The sequence below is a fragment of the Canis lupus genome, chromosome X, assembly GCF_003254725.2.
Source record: "Canis lupus dingo isolate Sandy chromosome X, ASM325472v2, whole genome shotgun sequence".
Taxonomy (NCBI): Eukaryota; Metazoa; Chordata; class Mammalia; order Carnivora; family Canidae; genus Canis; species Canis lupus.
The window spans coordinates 14,497,775-14,517,232 of record NC_064281.1 but is presented as its reverse complement, the minus strand read 5'-3'; the positions used below and the strand labels follow the sequence as shown (position 1 = coordinate 14,517,232).

Below are 19,458 nucleotides of genomic sequence, written 5' to 3'. Positions count from 1 at the left end.
TTATACAGACTTTAGGAACATTTATGATGTCCCAAAAGATACTATTACCTTTCACTGGTCCTCATGACTGGTGAAGTACTCAGAGATTTAGGTTTAAATTCAAAGGTAATTCAGTCATGAGAATGGGATACAGTTTTAACTTTTCATTTAGGAAGAATTTATGCTTCCAATAATGCTAACTGAATAATTCAGACAAACCCTTCCACTGCAAACAATAAAAAGCTAGACAAAAAGATGACAACTGAGAATGAAGGGGAAAAAAAGGATCACTATTCACAGACTACACATAAAGAAAATCCAAAATAATCTACACATAAACTGTAAGAAAAAAATGAGTTTACCAAAGCTGAGGAATAAAAAAGATGTTGACTGATCAACATCTGTTGACTATCATAACAGCAGCCCAAAGACTCCTCCAGTTCACAGAAGCATGCAAAACACTGCCAGAGGACAAGCTACAACACGACTGATCCCTCAGGTCACCTGGGTGGCTCTGGTTGAGCGTCTGCCTTTGGCTCAGATTCTGATCCCTGGGTCCTGAGATGGAGTCCAGCAGGAAGCTTGCTTCTCCCTCTGCCTACTTCTCTGCCTCCTTCTCTGTGTCTCTCATGAATAAATAAATAAAATCTTAAAAATTCTTAAAAATAAAGTCAAAAAATGAATTTTTAATACCATTTACAATACCATAAAAAGATTTCAAATTGGGGCACCTGGCTGGCTCAGTCAGTAGAGCATGTGGCTCTTGATCTCGGGGTCATGAGTTTGAGTCCCACTTGGGTGTAGTGTAGACATTGCTTAAATAAACAAACTTTAAAAACACATATCAAATTTCTAGAAATAAAAAGAAAAGTGGAAAATTTTTACACAGGAAACTATAAAAAACAGTACATTACAAAATTAAAGGAAGCCTAGTAAGAGATATTTTATGTTCTTGAGACTTATGATAGTAAAGATATTAATTCTACCCAAATTGATTTAGATACCCAATACAACAAACCTAATCCATCTGAGTAAGTTTTTTAATGGAAATTTGCAGGTTTGGGAAGCCTGGATGGCTCAGGTGGCTAAGTGTCTGCCTTTGGCTCAGGTCATGATCCCAGGGTCCTGGGATCCATCCCTGCTCAGCAGGAAGACCTGCTTCTCCCTCTCCTTCTGCTCCTCCCCTCCTGTGCGCAAGCATGCTGACGCTCTCTATCAAATACATAAAATCTGAAAGAAAGAAGAAAGAAAGAAAGAAAGAAAGAAAGAAAGAAAGAAAGAAGAAGAAAGAAAGAAAGAAAGGAAAGAAACAAAGAAAGAAACAGAAATTTGCAGGCTTATTCAAAAATGTACATAGAAATGCAAGCAGCCAAGGAAAACAAGACAGTCTTGAAGAAGAACAAAAAGACTTTCTCTCTAGGTATCAGGACTTCTTATAAAGCACAGTCATTAAGACAGTATATTAAAGGGAAAAAAAAGGAGGCGCCTGGGTAACTCAGTGGTTGAGTGTCTGCCTTTGGCTCAAGTCATGATCCTGGAATCCTGGGATGGAGCCCCACATCGAGCTCCAGCGGGAAGTCTGTTTCTCCCTCTGCGTCTACCCCTCCGTGCTCATGCTTTCTCTCAATCTCTCTCAAATAAGTAAATAAAATCTTAAAAAAAAACAAAACAGTATATTGCACAAACAGATGAAAGAACAGAAAGAGAAATCACACATGAAATGGAAAAAAATCATACATGAAACAAAAATGGATGCTTATTGTACAACAAAGCTGCCACCACAGACCAGCAAGTAAAATTCAATCATTGCCAATAAATGGTGCTAAGTCATTTGGATATGCATAAGGAAAACAAAATTAAATTTGACCTCTATCTTAAAATATACATAAACATTAATTTCAGGTATATTATAGATCTCAGTGTGACAAAGTCAAAACATAAAGTTCTTAAAAGATAATATAAAAGAATATTCCTCTGAGCATACCAGCATCAACCATAAAGGATGGAGCATATAAACTAGACTATATTAAAATAACTAGGGCACCTGGTCACTCAGTTGAATATCCCACTCTTGGTTTCAGCTCAGATCATCTCAGGGTTTTGAAATCAAGCTCTGCTTTGCATTCTGTGCTCAGTGGGGAGAGGTGGGAGGTGTCTTGATCTACTTGAGATTCTCTCCCTCTGCCCCTCCCCCCTGCTTATACATGCATGTTCTAAAATAATCTTTAAAAAAAAAGAGAAAAAAAAAAAAAGAGAGAACTTCTATTCACCAAAAAAAAAAAAAAAAAAAAGAATGACCAGGTAAGCCACAAAGTAAAGCAGATATTATTATATAGTTTTTTTTTTAAATGGTCAACAGAAGCTGATGATAAAAAACAGAACTTTTAATGAATTACTTTTATTGTTTTTTTAAATTCTCTATAGAAAATGCACTGTTATTGTCAGAACCTGAGGCAGACCATACCCATCATTCCTAGCCCTTGATATACCACTAACTTTTAGAGATCTGCAATGTTTAAGTCTTCACCTGAGTAAAGTTACAGACATGTTGGCTTTATGACAATACACTAGACTGTTCACTGATGTCTTATATACCTTATTAAGTGCTTAACATCCTTCACTACAAAATAGTTTTAAAAAATCAAAGGGTAAATAAGTATACCTCCTGACTTAGAACATTTTAAAAAATGAGACAAAGATTAAATATCCTTAATATGTTAGGGTGATATTATGATACACAGTAAGAAATATATATATATATATATATTTTTTTTTTTTGGTCTGTCTTCCCTTAGAATTTCCTAAGTGATGACAGATGAGGGTGTCTCTTGTTATGGTAATGAGGTGATTTTTGGAAAGGCCCCTAGGTAACCTAAGGATAACTCCCCCATAAGAGAGTTAGACCTTTCACATCTACCCCCATCTCCCAGGAGGGGAGGAGCTAGAGATCCAGTTCAATCACCAATGGCTAATGACTTAATCAACCGTGCCTATATAATGAAGTCCCCAAAAAAGGAGTAAAGAATGATATTCAGAAAGCTTCTGGGTTGGTGAACACATGGAGATTTGGGGAGAGTCATGTTCAGACAGGGCATAGAAGCTCTGTGCCCTTCCTCCATACCTTGTCCTGTAACATGCATCTCCATTTCATTGTTCCATAGTTATATCCTTTTATAATAAACCAGTAATCTAGTTAAGTAAAATGTTTCTCTGAGTTCTGTGAGCCACTCTAGCAAATTAGTCAAAGCTAAGGAAGAGGGGATCCCTGGGTGGCGCAGCGGTTTGGCGCCTGCCTTTGGCCCAGGGCGCGATCCTGGAGACCCGGGATCGAATCCCACGTCAGGCTCCCGGTGCATGGAGCCTGCTTCTCCCTCTGCCTGTGTCTCTGCCTCTCTCTCTCTCTCTCTCTGTGACTATCATAAATAAATTAAAAAAAAAAAAAAAAAAAGCTAAGGAAGGGGTTGTTGGAACTTCCAATCTATAACCAGCCAGTCAGAAGCCCAAGTGACCATACATGGACTTGGATTGTCCTCTTTAGAGGGTTATGGTGGGGCAGGCAGAGGCAATCTTTTAGGACTGAGCCCTTAATCTGTGGGATCTGATGCTATCTCCAGGTAGACAGTGTCAGAATTGAGTTGAACTGTAAGACACCCAGGTGGTATCTGGATACCATACCATACCACACACACACAAATGGAGTACAGAATCCTTGTTGATGATCAGAAGTTGCAATGGTCCCAGAATTGTAGTTAGCATCTCACAACTTTTCTTACAAAAAGAAAACAAGAACATATATAAATAGGACCTTCACAATAGAAATACAAATACCTAATAAATCTATGTAAACCTGTTCACTCTTACTAGTAATCAATTAAATAAAAAAAAATCATTTTTCACCTAACACGCTGGTAATGATTAAATTAACTGACAAACATCTAGTGTTCTTTCATAGGTATGGGAATATGAACTCATTCACTGCAAGTAGTAATATAAAGATTCCTGGAAGGTAATCTAGCAATATTTTAAATTTATGGGTACCATTTAATTCAAAACCTCATCCTACCACTAGAAATTTATGCTAAGGAAAACAGACAAATGGGCAAAGAAGGATACTGCAAAGGTTTTAGACTGCTGCAGTGCTGTTCAGAATAATCAAGAATAAAAACCTAATGTTAGTCAATGTAGGATTGATAAAGTAAATGATGTCATATTTTATGGAGAATCATGCCACTATTACTGAACTGTGTTTACTGATATAGAGTTATAATACCTTGAAGAAAAAATCATGCTAGAGAACATGATATATTCTGACAATGAAAAAATCCTTTCTTTTCTTTTTTTTAAACAAAAAGAAATGAGCAAACTATTCTACATCTTTGCTTGCTGCTTAAGAAATTCACTGGTACTAGGACGCCTTGGTGGCTCAGCCGTTGAGCATCTGCCTTCGGCTGGGATTGTGATCCCAGAGTCCTGGGATCAGTCCCGCATCGGGCTCCCTGCGTGGAACCTGCTTCTCCCTCTGCCTGTATCTCTGCCTCTCTCAGTGTCTTTCATTAATAAAGAAAGAAAGAATCTTAAAAAAAATAAAAAAGAAAGAAATTCACTGGTACTTAGCTGCCTATTTAAAAGAAGAATTCTGGAACTGGGTATTGAGTTCCTATGTATGAGACCATTTTATACCCAATATTAATTGGTTCTTATAAGACATTATCAGAATAACCTTGTTTTTCTAATAAAAGCCAAAATGTTTCATCTTTTTTTTTTAAAGATTGTATTTATTTACTTGAGGGGGGGAGGGAGAGGGAGAAGCAGACTCCCTACTGAGCAGGGAGGCCCAACACCCACCCCAGGACTTTGAGAATCATGACCTGAACCAAAGCCAGATCCCCAACCGACTGAGCCATCCTGGCACCCCTACAATGTTTCATCTTAAATATAGTTGGAGTTCTTCTCTCAAACTAACGTTGGCAAACAGGGTATCTCATACTGTTTCACCACAGATTTCCTCTGTAATTCCTGATATGGAGAAGCTGTTTTTATGACCATGTGAAATGAAACTGCCATGTTTAGCAATTAGCTGCTTATATAAACAGTGTTTCAAAAAATCAATTTCTAAACATATATTAACCTGAATATAATCTTTCACACATGAAACACTAACAAGATCAATTTAATTTGCTTAAGGAATTTTCAGAACTATGTAATTCCATGTATATAAAACTGAATTTAAATCAATGGATACTCCAAGACTTAAACAGAAAAATGTATTGCTTCTCTCTAAGGTGGAATTTGAGGGGATTTTGCTTTCTTTTTCACCTTTCTTAGTGTCCAATTTTCTTGTAATTAGTCTGTATCAATCAGGAGAAGAAGCTATCGGTTTCTAGAAAAATTTTCATCCTTCAAACCTCACTTCCTGTACCATGTGGCATCTCACCTTCTGCCTGCACTGTATCACCAGGCACCACTATACTCTCACCCAACACCAGGTCCAATGCCTCAGCGTCTTCTCAGATCATTGTCTGTCTGGACACCTACCCAGCTGACTGTCAAGGCTTATCTGGCCCAGCCATATTACTGTTGGGCACCAATCTCCTTTCAATTCCCAAGACTACTCCTCCCTTAATTTATCTCACAGCTTTCAGTATCTGAATTTTAATTCACCCAATAAGAGTCTGTCAGCTTACAGATGCTCAACATCACTAATCATCAGGGAAATGCAAATCAAAACCACAATGAGATATCACCTGACACCAGTCAGAATAGCTAAAATCAAAATGACAAGAAATAACAAGTGCTGGAGAAGATGGAAAGAAAAGGGAACCGGGGGGATCCCTGGGTGGCGCAGCGGTTTGGCGCCTGCCTTTGGCCCAGGGCACGATCCTGGAGACCCGGGATCGAATCCCACATCGAGCTCCCGGTGCATGGAGCCTGGAGCCTGCTTCTCCCTCTGCCTGTGTCTCTGCCTCTCTCTCCCTCTCTCTGTCTCTGTGACTATCATAAATAAGTAAGTAAGTAAATAAATAAATAAGTAAATAAATAAAGAAAAGAAAAGGGAACCGGGGATCCCTGGATGGCTCAGTGGTTTGGTGCCTGCCTTTGGCCCAGGGCATGGTCCTGGAGTCCCGGGATCAAGTCGCACATTGGGCTCCCTGCATGGGGCCGGCTTCTCTCTCTGCCTATGTCTCTGCCTCCCTCTCTCTGTGTCTCTCATGAATAAATAAAATCTTAAAAAAAAAAAAAGAAAAAGAAAAGGGAAACTTGTACACGGTGGGAATGTAAACTGATGCAGCCATTGTGGAAAATAGTAGAGGTTCCTCAAAAAATTAAAAAAATAAGGGCACCTGAGTGGTTCAGTAAGTTTAAGCATCTGATTTTGAGTCCGGTCACGATCTTAGGGTCCTGAGATGGAGTCCTGCATCGAGCCCTGCCTTGGGCTCCCCGCTGAGTGGGTAGTCTATCTGTCCCTTGCCCTCTGCCCCTCTGCTCACTTGTGCTCCCCCTCAATAAATAAAATCTTTAAAGACAATTTAAAAGTAGGGGTACCTGGGTAGCTCAGTCAGTTAAGCATCTATCTGCCTTCAGCTCAGGTCATGATCCCAGAGACTTGGGATTGAGTCTCACATCAGGCTCCCTGTTCAGCAGGGAGTCTTCTTCTCCCTCTGCCCCTTCCCCTGCTCATACTTGCTCTTTCTCCCTCTGAAATAAATAAGTAAAATCTTAAAGAAAAAAAAATACAAAATAGAAATACCATATGATCCAAGAATTCCACTATTGGATATTTACCCAAAGAAAATGAAAACACTAATTCTAGGGACACCTGGGTGGCTCAGCGGTTAAGCATCTGCCCTCTGCTCAGGGTGTGATCCCAGAGTCCCGGGATTGAGTCCCACATCGGGCTCCCTGCATGGAGCCTACTTCTCCCTCTGCCTATATCTCTGCTTCTCTCTCTCTGTCTCTCATGAATAAATAAAATCTTAAAAAAAAAATTCTAAAAGATATACATCACTGTTTATTGTAACATTATGTACAATAGCCAAGATATGGAAGCAACCTAAGGGAAGGAAAATGTGGTGTACGCACACACAATGGAATACTACACAGCAACAACAACAACAACAAAAAAAGATGTGATCATGCCATCTAAGACAACATGGATGGACCTAGAGGGTGTTATGCTAAGTGAAATGATTCAGACTGAGAAAGACGAATACCATTATGAGTATTCCATAAATGTAATCTAAAAAAAGAAAAGAAACAAACAAAAAGCAGAATCAGACCTATAAATACAGAAAACAAACTGATGGTTTCCAGAAGGGAAGGTGGTGGGGGCTGGGCAAATCAGAGGAAGGAGAGAGAGAGATAACAGGCTTTCCAGTTATGGAATGAGTAAGTCACAGGAGTAAAACACAACATAAGGAACATAGTCAATGATATTCTAATTAGAAACATTAACAGGACAGATGATAGCTATACTTGTCATAAGCATAATGTAAAAACTTGTCAAATCACTAACTTGTACACAAGAAATTAATGTAACATTGTGTGTCGACTATACCCAAATAAAAAAAGATAGGGGCACCTGAGTGGCTTAGTCAGTTAAGTGTCTGCCTTGGCTGCAGTCGTGATCTCAGAGTCCTGGGATCAAGTCTGACATCAAGCTCCCTGCTCAGTGGGGAGTCTGCTTCTCCCTCTGCCTCTCCCCCCTACTAATGCTCTCTCTCTCAAATAAATAAATAAAATCTTAAAAGAAAATAGGCTTTGTGTTCAATGACTTTACCCAACTGTAGTGTTCTGAGCACATTTAAGATAGGCTGTTAAACTACAGTGTTCGGTAGGTTAGATGTATTAAATGAATTTTCTACTTACATTATTTTCAATTTACAATGAGTTTATTGGTAAAAATAACTCTTTTTCTAAGTCAAAAAAAGATCTGTATACTTTCCTGCTCCATGACTCCACCAAGCAATTCCCTTCTTCTGGCATGCAAACCATCCAAATCAAAACCCTTTCAAGATTGACCTCATACACTAACCCCCCTACATGAATGAACCCAAACATGGGTACATTCACCTCTCTGCAACCCAAGTAAGATGTGATATGTTGTGATATGGAGGTCCCACGCACTTTATCTGTAATTCTAGTAACAATATATTTGGACTTATATCATTATGTGTGTCTCCTACATCCCTTAGACTAGGATTACAAGTCTTGGGGTGCATAGGTGGATCAGTTGGTTGGGTGTCCAACTCTTGATTTCAGCTCAGGTCATGATCTCAGGGTTGTGAGATCAAGCCCCACATCTGGCCTAGTTTAAGATTCTCTCTCTCTCCCTCTGCCTCTCACCCCATCTCTCTCTCCCTCACTTAGGGGGAGAAAATCATCTTCATGAGTCTTTGGACATGGAGATGAATAGGACAGAACCTACCAAGTAAGAACTCAGTTTGAAACTTCCTGAACTGAACTGGTAGCATTTCAAAAGGATATTGTCCTTGATTTAACTACAAGACTTCACATTATAAGCCCTCAATAATAGCTAGTCATATCAATGCCATGCAAAGTACACTAGTTCCCATAGCAAAAGGCAACATGAAAACACTTAAAACAACTTACAAAGACAGGAACCAGTTTCTTCAAAGAACTATGGGTCTTGAAAGTCAATCAAAAGAAGAGATAGAATGTTTAGTTTTTATACTCCTTTAAGGCCATCTGAAAGATAGGATAAGTCTGAATTATTTTCAGATTCATTTGGAAATGGCCCCAAAGGTCTAGGACATGTAGTGGAGGAAATCGAATATTCAGACAGTAAATACATCTAGATAATAAACTTTAATCTTTAGTGCGGTACCAAAAAGAAAGCAACATAAACTAGTACAGCTACTTTAGAAAGTTGTTTGGTATACTGTATATATGCTATGGCTTAACAATTTTCCTCCTAGGTATGTACCCAAGACAAATGAAAGCATCTGCCCACTAAAAGATGTACATAGCAATTTATTTGCATTCGCCAAAACCAAGAAACCGCCTAAATATCCATTAACAAGAGAATGGATAAATTGTGTTTTAACATAAATCTGAGTTTTCCATAAAATGGAAATAAAAAGATTCAGGACACTTTTACTCCAATCATTGCAAATCACACTCACTGAGAAATCCACAGGAGTGAACAGTTCACATAAACATTTCTATGACATCCAATTATATCTCCCCTGAGAAATGACATGTAATACTACAAATATCAAATTTAGAAACCTGGAAATTTTCATTGTAGTGCATTGCATCAAACCATAGCCTTTGAACATAATGGGCCACCTGCTGAATTCTATTTGATAAGTGGTAAGAACCTAGGTAACAGTTCCTAAATGTTCAATGCTGAAAATTTTTTTTAAAAATCCTCCAAATCCGGGGAGCCCAGGTGGCTCAGCGGTTTAGCGCCGCCTTCAGCCCAGGGTGTGATCCTGGAGACCCGGAATCAAGTCCCACATGGGGCTCCCTGCGTGGAGCCTGCTTCTCCCTCTGCCTCTGTCTCTGCCTCTCTCTCTCTCTCTCATGAATAAATAAATAAAATCTTTACAAAAAAAAAAAAAAACTCCAAACCCTAAGGGTGCCTGGATGGCTCAGTCAGTTAAGCGTCCAACTTTTGATCTCAGCTCTGGTCTTGATCTCAGGGTTATGGGTTCAAGCCCCATGTTGAGCTTCATGTTGGGCATGGAGCCTACTTTAAAAATAGTAAAATAAAAAAATAAAAATCCTCCAAATCCTCAAAAATTTAAAAATAGAACTACTATACAATCCAGTAATCTTACTTCTGGATTTATATCCAAAGGAAGCAAAATCAGTACCTTCAAGAGATATCTGCACTCCCATGTTCACTGCAGCATTACTCAAATAGCCAAAATATGGGAATAATTTAAATGTCTACTAATGGATGAACAGATAAAGAAAATGTGGTGTGTATATACAATGGAATACTATTCAGCTATTTTAAAGAGGAGGAGGAGGAAATTCTGCCATTTCTGACAACCTAAATGAACATAGAGGGCATTATCTAAGTGAAATAAGCCAGAGAAAGACAATACTATAGGATATTACCTGTATATGAAAATTTTTAAAAAGTTAAATTTGTAGAAACAGGGAAGAACGGTGATTGCTAGGGGATAGAGAAATGGAAAGATGTTGTCTGAGAGTACAAACTTTCTGTTATTAGATAATTAAGTTCTGAAGATCCAATGTACAGCATGGTTACTCTGGTTAATAATACTGTACTGTATACTTGAAATATGCTAAGAGAGATCTTAAGCATTCTCACAAAAAAAAAAAAAAACCTATAAAGTGATGTTTTTATTAACTTGACAGTAGTAATCATTTCACAATGTATACATGTATCAAGTGATCACATTGCACACTTTAAATATATACAGGGGCACCTGGGTGGCTCAATGGTTGAGCATCTGCCTTTGGCATGGGTTGGGAGACCAGGGTCCTGGGATCAAGTGCCACATTGGGCTCCCCGCAGGGAGCCTGCTTCTCCCTCTGCCTCTGCCTCTCTCTGTGTCTCTCATGAATAAATAAAATCTTTAAATACACACACACACACACACACACACACACACACACTTTTGTCAATTATACCTCAATAAAGCTGGGAAGAATAAAAAAATGTACTCTGTTTTAAAACAAAACCCCCAGGCACCTGGGTGGCTCAGTGGTTGAGCATCTGCCTTTGGCTCAGGGTGTGTTCCCGGGGTCCTGGGAGGGAGTCCCGCATTGGGCTCCCCACAGGGAGCGTGCTTCTCCCTCTGCCTATGTCCCTGCCTCTCTCTGTGTGTCTCTCATTAATAAATAAAATGTTAAAAATAAAAAAATAAAAAATAAAACAAAATCCCACTTGGGGTGCCCGGATGGTTCAGTTGATTAAGCATCTGACTTCAGATTGGGTCATGATCTCAGGGTCCTGGAATCCAGCCCCACATCCCAGGAGCCTGCTTCTCCCTCTTTCCTCTCCCTCTTCCTCTGTCACTCCCCTCAACTCGTGCTCACTCATGCTTTAATAAAATCTTTTTTAAAGATTTTTTTTTAAAATAATAGAATAAATAAAACAAAATCCCTCTTTAAAAAAGGACACTAGGATACACTGAATAAAACCAGCTAAGCGGGATCCCTGGGTGGCGCAGCAGTTTAGCACCTGCCTTTGGCCCAGGACGCAATCCTGGAGACCCGGGATCAAATCCCACGTCGAGCTCCCGGTGCAGGGAGCCTGCTTCTCCCTCGCCTATGTCTCTGTCTCTGTCTCTCTCTCTCTCTCTGTGACTATCATAAATAAATAAATAAATAAAAATTAAACCAGCTAAGCTTCTTCCTGTTATGAAAATACAGAGCTCTTCCCCCTTCTATTCCAACTGTTTAACACTCCAGTTATTTCTGGGTACCTACTACTTACTATCCAAGGCCCTAAGGTAAAACCAAAAACCACAGAAGAGAGGAAAAAACAAGTTTCCTGACATCCCAGAAGGAAGAAATACATATGATAGTACTGCAGCAAGTAACTGACTAAAGCTTTTCCAACTCACCAGGTATAACCATGGAACCACATTCTACAAGTATTATCATAAACATTCTGTAACAATGAAGATGTTCTGCATCTTCACTGTCTGATACAATAACCACTAATCAAACAACTGGGTTCTTGAGATGTGGCTAGTGCTACTGAAGAACTCAATCTTCATTTTATTTAATTAACTTTAATCAATTTAATGTCTAATTAAAGTTTGAATTTAAGTATCCACATGTGGCTAGAAGCTACCATATTTGACAGTGTAATTCCAGACGTACTTTTTTTTTTTAAGATTTTATTTATTTATTCATGAGAGACACAGAGAGAGGGGCAGAGACATAGGCAGAGGGAGGAGAAGCAGGCGCCATACAAGGATCCCGATGTGGAACTCGATCCCAGGACGCCGGGACCGAGCCAAAGGCTTCAGAAGCTCAACCACTGAACCACCCAGGCGTCCCTACCATTAATATTTGTTCCCCAGTTATAAGGTTCTACTAGTTGTAAGCACCATCAATTTGATAGCTCTTGAAAGGAGAATAAAAAAATTAAACATACATGGCTGGCTTAAGACTCATCTGGATTTCAGAAATGTCCAAGCCTGGGAAAGAAAATGCACTTTAGAATGGAGGAGATCCAGTAGCTGTATTTTCTAGGCCTCTTCCCCTTGGAAGTGAGCAGCCTGTGGAAAATGACTCCAAAATACATCTATGCTACAATATCACCCAGCACAAAGAGGTGTTCAATAAATATTGTCACAAAAAGTGTCAGATATGAAGTGTGTCTGTCTGTCTCTCTCTCTCTCCTGTTGGTATTCTTACAGCAAGGACTGAGTCTGTAATATTTTTATTTCCAGCACCTATACTGAAATAATATGCACTCGTTATTTCTTTTAATTGGTATGCATTGATGAGAGTGGTAGGAATGGGGTTATGAATAACATTTTGAAGATACAAGCAGCAGAATCTGCTGACCAGAATGTGGAATTAAAGGCAGAACTCTATCTAGTCCATAAAGAGAAAAAGTAATATCTGAGGAACTGAGTTTGGGGAAAAGAAGCTAAATTTAAAAGATTATGTGGTACCTACTAATTATAAAACTATATACTAGATAGTTTTAGAACTACAGAGATGCAACTTGCTCTCAGAAGTTACAGTCCAGTAAAGGGTATGTATATGTATAATTTTAGGAGGAGGGGGGAGAGAAGAAAGAGAGGAAGAGAGAGAGAAATGCCATAAGAGAGACAATGATGAAGTGGTGTGGATACGTAGAAGAGAGAAAAGCATATTTCCAGAAGCTAAGGGTTAGAGTTAAAACAATAAAGCACTACACCAAGGGCAGAAAGAGGGATATGGCCAAAGGAAGAATGTTAAAACCACAAAGATACTGTGAGGGAAGACAACCAGAAGTAGGAGTAAAATGACTGGGAGTATGTGGCAGAAAAAGAGCAAAGAGAGTTTGAAGGATATCCAGACTGCCATCCAAATGTCTGGAGCAACAAATACATGCTGAGAAGCCCTAATTGGTGTTAGCATTCCCAGTCCGGTCCAGGTACCATCTACCTTGCATGTCCCACACGTTCCTCCAGCTCCTAATTACTCTTGCCTCTCCATATATCCCATTATCCTACTACGATACATATCAGGTGACAGGGACAAGGACCATGTATTATTAAACTCAATGCCTTTGTAGAAATAGCACAGTGGGGATCCCTGGGTGGCGCAGCGGTTTGGCGCCTGCCTTTGGCCCAGGGCGCGATCCTGGAGACCCGGGATCGAGTCCCACGTCGGGCTCCCGGTGCATGGAGCCTGCTTCTTCCTCTGCCTGTGTCTCTGCCTCTCTCTCTCTCTCTCTCTCTCTGTGACTATCATAAATAAATAAAAATTAAAAAAAAAATAGAAATAGCACAGTGCCTTGGACATATGGAATAGAATACAATCAATTGAGTATAATTACACTAAAATATTTTCTGTACTGAACTTATAGACACTCATGGCTTATTTTCTTGTGGCACATCAATGAAAACTGTATCTCAACAAGATTGGGTTGTGCCACCTGTTTAAGTGGCCAGAACTTCTCTTCCATTCAACCTGTTGGGCACCAACTATGGACCAGACAGGATACACAAAAGCTCCTCAAAGAAAGAGTTGGTAGAAGAAGCAAACAGGTGAATTAACTACACGGGAGAAATGCAAAAAGGGATATGCGAGGGGTTTTACACGCCCCAGGAGAGGTAGAAACAACTTCTGTCTGGGAGAGAGGGTAAACTCCACTAGGAGAAAAGGCTTCACAGCAATCTTGTCTGTACTGAGTGATTTTCTCCAGGCACTCCGAATTCAGTTCTCTGTATTACATATATATATATATTTTTTAAAGAGGGTTATTCATGGAAAACGGGCTTTTTTGAAAAGTATAAAATGTATTACAAAAGTCCATTTGCACCGTGCATTCCAGCCATACTGGCCTCCAGCATCTCTCTTAACAGAACAGTTACCAACTCCCCACTACTTTTACGAAACAGACTAGCTGATGCTAATAATACAGATGTTTGTGGCTCATAGATAACTGTTTAGTTCAACTTCACACTTCTGCTCCCTTAAATGGAGCTGCTGCATGCTTAGCATCCAAAAGTCAGTTGCATTTCTTCCCCAAAACTACATCAACTCCTCTTGTAACAGCTATCACATGGTTTTCAACTAACTAGTATACAAACCAATAAAAAGAAAGTTGCAGTCTCTGTGAAAATTAGGTGGTATGCTTTGGAAAGGTTATGTTAAAAATGTGAAGGGGGGCACCTGGCTGGCTCTGTCAGTAGAGCATGCAACACTTGATCTCAGGGTTGTGAGTTCAAGCCCCACATTGAGGGTAGAGTTTACTTTAAAAAGTGACTGTCGGGAAAAAAAAAAAAAAAAAAAAATGACTGGGATCCCTGGGTGGCTCAGTGGTTTGGCGCCTGCCTTCGGCCCAGGGCGTGGTCCTGGGGTCCTGGGATCAAGTTCCAAATTAGGCCCCCGCATCGGGCTTCCTGCGTGGAGTCTGCTTCTCCCTCTGCCTGTGTCTCTCAGGAATAGATAAATAAAATCATAAATAAATAAATAAATAAATAAATAAGACTGTCAAATTAGACACAGATTAGACAATGTTTAAAAAAAAAGGAAAAAGCTCTTAAAAATCTAGAATTCTGCACTAGATGGTTTCATAAGTTATCTAAGTTACTATTCCACTTTCAAGAAATCAAAACTGGATCTACTACACAAATAGGGTGGACTAGGAGTATGATTCATATAAGACAGAAGCCATTGACCTTCAGTCAGCTGATCCATTCTCAGAAAAAAAAAAGGCCTTGGCCTCACCTCAAAATATTAGCAAAGAAACATATGCTTTATGGCAAAATGTTGTATGTGTGTTCTTATTTAGTTACTTAGAACTTGACCAATATTTTTTTTAAAGATTTTATTTATTTATTCATGAGAGACACAGAGAGAGAGAGAGAGAGAGAGAGAGAGGCAGAGACACAGGCAGAGAGAGAAGCAGGCTCCATGCAGGGAGCCCAAAGCAGGACTCAATCCCAGGACCCCAGTATCACACCCTGGGTCATGCTCAATTGCTGAGCCATGCAGGCATCCCAAACTTGACCAATTTTTAAAATTCACTTTCCAATTATGGACCTGATTCCATCAAATAAGAGGGTTCCCACCAGAAACATCCTGCTAACACTTATTCCATCGAGTCTCTGCACAAAGGTCACCTCTCTCAGAAAGCCCCAAAAGTGCTGTCTCTTCAAGAGAGCCTTGATTGGTGCTACACTGCAAACTGCTTTTAAACCCCAAATCAGGGCAGCCCTGGTGGCTAGCAGTTTTGCGGTGCCTTCAGCCTGGGGTGTGATCCTGGAGACCCAGGATCGAGTCCCACATCAGGCTCCCTGCATGGAGCCTGCTTCTCCCTCTGCCTGTCTCTACCTCTCTCTCTGTGTATCTCATGAACAAATAAATAAAAATCTTTAAATAAATAAATCCCAAATCATTTTTAAAAACCAAATGCATTATGTAGAATGAAAATTCTATTAATATTTTTTCATTTTATCTGATGCTCAAAAAGTTAAAAAAAAAAAAATGACTTCAGGGGCACTTGGGTAGCTCAGTGGTTGAGCATCTGCCTTTGGCTCAGGTCATGATCCCAGAGTCCTGGGATCGAGTCCCACATCTGGCTCCCCATAGGGAGTCTGCTTCTCCCTCTGCCTGTGTCTCTACCTCTCTGTGTCTCTGCCTCTCTGTGTCTCTCATGAATAAATAAAATTAAAAAAAAAAGATGACTTCAACAGATCACTGCATGAGTAGAGCTAACAAAGGTAACACATGAGAGAAACGGCAGTTGACCAAAGGGATCCATCAAATTCCAAGGTAAGCAATTTAAGGAAAGATAGTATTTTTACCTTGGTGGAGGAAAAATAAGTATGAAATAAGTCAAGGTATTTGAAAACAAACTAAAGAAGAAAATATTAGTATGAACCAGTATTAACAAAACCCCAGATATCATACACAAATGCTAGACTGGTTCTGAAAAGGAAAATGTTTGCAACTTCATTTTAACAGTAAAGATACATCAGCTAATCAACCACTGCTCCATGTTATTATATATAAAGGAACCATTCTTTAAACCAGAAAGTTAAAAAAAAAAAAAAAAAAAAACAGAAAGTACACATCATAGTCTGTGTTCTTAAGTAGAGTTAAATTAAACAAGGAAGCTATTAGATTGTTGTTGCTGTAATGCTGTGGTGGCCTATAAAGGCAAACCAAAATCTAAGCCTGTAAACGCCTCAAGGTTTGGTTGTCCTTAGGTTTTGCTTTCCTATCGCAAACAGCCAACTAGGCTTTAAGTAATAGACAATCAAATAACTTCCTTTCTTTGCCTTCACACCTTCGCCCTTATATATAAGCCTTTACCCTGGGGCTCCTGGCAGCCAAGTGCTCCTAACCACTTCCAGTTTGGCAGTGCCCAAATTGAATTGATTTTTCTTCTGAAACTTTCAAAAATTTTAAGATGCCTCAGTTTATCTTTTAACAGTATCTTACAATTCAATTGTGAAAACTGGAATTAATACATGAAAACTTTGTGTCTAGAGATTACAACAACAGGTGCTTGGTAAATGTTTACTGGTTTCATTAACAGTTTAAGTAAGATCCTAGTCATACATCAAGAAAACAGTCAAGGGGCACCTGGCTGGCTCAGTTGGAAGAGCATGGGACTCTTGATCTTGGGGTTGTGAGTTTGAGTCCCACATTGGGTGTAGAGATTCCTGAAAAATAAAGCAATCTTAAAAAAAAAAAAAAAAAAAAGACAACAGACAAGATTAGATAATTCAAGTTCATTATTACCAAATAAACCATACAAATCACAACAACTATAAATGTTCAAAGAGTGCTCGTTTTAGACTGCAGAGGTTATGTTTTACACAGGAAAATGGATTTGAACTAGGTCTGGAAAAAACGTGTGGGGTTGTAGTTAAGTTGTGTGAGCAAATAGAAGAGGGCACAATCCAGCAAAATTTGGTTAAAAACATTTAAGGATTATTATAAATAATGATGATGATGATGATATATAATTTGCAAAGTGCTTTCACATTTACCATTTTACTGACTGGATATCACAATGACCCAGTGAATTAATTCACAACCCAGAGATTCATACATTTGAAATGAGACAGAAAAGGAATATCTGGTGGGGTACCTGGGTGGCACACTTGGTTAAGCGTCCAACTCTTGGTTTCAGCTCAGGTCATGATCTCAGTGTTGTAAGACTGAACGCTGCAAATGGAACAGGGCTCAGGGCTCAGCAGGGAGTCTGCTTCAGGATTCTCTCTTACTCTCTGCGCCTCTGTCCTCTGCTCCGGAGCTCACTTGCTTGCTCTCTCCCTCAAATAAATAAATAAATCTTTTTTAAAAAGGCGGGGAAACGCCTGGGTGGCTCAGTGGTTAAGCGGCTGTCTTTGGCCCAGGGCGTGATCCTGGGATCCGGGATCGAGTCCCACGTCGGGCTCCCTGCATGGAACCTGCTTCTCCCTCAGCCTTTGTCTCTGCCTCTCTCTCTGTCTCTCATGAATAAATAAATAAAATCTTAAAAAAGAAAAAGGGTATTTGGTCTAAACTCTACATTGTAATAGAGAAGAAAACTGGGTAGGGTTAGATTCTACAGGTTTTGAATGCAAAGCTAAGAAACTTGGATTTCAGTCTGTAAACACTGAGAACTTAGAAGTTTTGTTACAGATTTTTTTTTTACAGTGACTTAATAAAAAACTACTTAAATAGAATACCTGCCAACATAATTCAAAGAAAATGGAACACTCATCATTTATTTATTCATTCATTTCACAAATATTTACTAAATATTCTATGCAAGTCACACTATTCCAGATGTTAGCAATACAGTAGTAAACAAAACAGAGCAGACCCTGCCTTCATGGAGCTTGAAATCAAAATGATGCAAAAAAATTTAGAATATAGTATTTCAAATATATCGGAAGGGCACAGGTTTTCAAATATGATGAAATCATAACAACAGCTAAAATATACAGCACTTTTGTGCTAACCACTGATCTAGCTGCTTTATTTACATTAATTTACTTAATCCTCACAAGAATCTTTTCTGGTCCTTCACTACCAGAAACCTCATTTTGCCAAAAGGTCACTAAAATCTGTTCCCTAGCCAGGAAGTGACAGAACTGGAATTCAAACCCAAGCAGTCAGGCTCCAAAATTCTTTTTTTTTTTTTTTTAAGATTTCATTTATTTATTCACGAGAGACACAGAGAGAGAGAGAGAGAGAGGCAGAGACACAGGCAGAGGGAGAAGCAGGCTCCATGCAGGGAGCCCGACATGGGACTCAATCCTGGGTCTCCAGGATCACACCCTGGGCTGAAGGCGGCACTAAACCACTGAGCCACCAGGGCTGCCCCAAAATTCTTTACTTAACCACTGCAGTATATCCTTAGCAGGTAAGACAAATAGCTTAAAATTGTGCTTTTGGAGCACTTCCATACATTGGACACAATGCTAAGTATTTTTACACACATTATGACATTTAATCCTAACAGTATTAAGAGATAAGAAAATAGTTCCAGAGGGGCACCTGGCTGGCTCGGTTGGGGGAGTATGCGACTCCTCATCTCAGAGTTGTAAATCCGAGTCCCACGATGGGTATAGAGATGACTTTAAAAAATAAAATCTTTAGGGGTGCATGGATGGTTCAGTTGGTTAAGAGTCTGCCCTTGGCTTAAGCCATGATCTTGGGGTCCTGGAATCCAGCCCAGCCTGGGGATCTGGGGATCTGGGGATCTGGGGCTCTGTGCTAGGTAGGCAATCTGCTTCTCCCTCTCCCTCTGCCCCTCCCCACTGCTTGTGCTCATTTGAGGGCACACACATGCTCTCTCTCTCTCCCTCTCAAACAAATAAAATCATAAATAAATAAATAGATAAAATCTTAAAAAAGAAAAGAAAAGAAAATAGTCCCAGAGTCATCCTATACCTTGTCCCTGGTCACCAGCTAGGAAGAATCAAAGCAAAGTTTTTCCAACCTTTCCCAAAGGCTTATTTCTACCTATGAAATTATTTTACAAAACAATTGTTTATAAGCCTCACTGAATGTATCCAAAGTATGTATATATAAATAAATAAATAAACTGAAGAAACCAACAATGTGATGAAGAGATCTATCTAGTCATAAAATTTGTGAAAAGTGTATTTATTAGCAAGGCTGACTGAACAGTGTTCCATGTGCAGAGTGAAGGTGTGTTAATACTACTCTCTGCAGGGATCCCTGGGTGGCGCAGCGGTTTGGCGCCTGCCTTTGGCCCGGGGCGCGATCCTGGAGACCCGGGATCGAATCCCATATCAGGCTCCCGATGCATGGAGCCTGCTTCTCCCTCTGCCTGTGTCT

At 39.6% G+C, this 19,458-nt stretch overlaps 1 protein-coding gene across 17 annotated transcripts in view; it reads right to left on the bottom strand.

Moving 5' to 3' along the window:
- Positions 1 to 19,458, bottom strand: part of CDKL5 (cyclin dependent kinase like 5) — a 212,381-nt gene that overhangs the window by 168,681 nt on the left and 24,242 nt on the right. For 5 of the 17 annotated variants that reach the window (XM_049107264.1, XM_049107267.1, XM_049107261.1 and 2 more), the window contains exons 2-4: positions 17,255 to 17,439; positions 16,744 to 16,840; positions 8,590 to 8,685 (exon numbers count right to left, since the gene is read on the bottom strand). The exons of 4 other annotated variants lie outside the window; for them this stretch is intronic. The gene's annotated coding sequence lies outside the window, so the exon portion shown is untranslated. The remainder of the gene's footprint in view (positions 1 to 8,589; positions 8,686 to 16,743; positions 16,841 to 17,254; positions 17,440 to 19,458) is intronic. 8 more of the 17 variants (XM_025437914.3, XM_049107266.1, XM_025437917.3 and 5 more) reach the window with 4 other exon arrangements.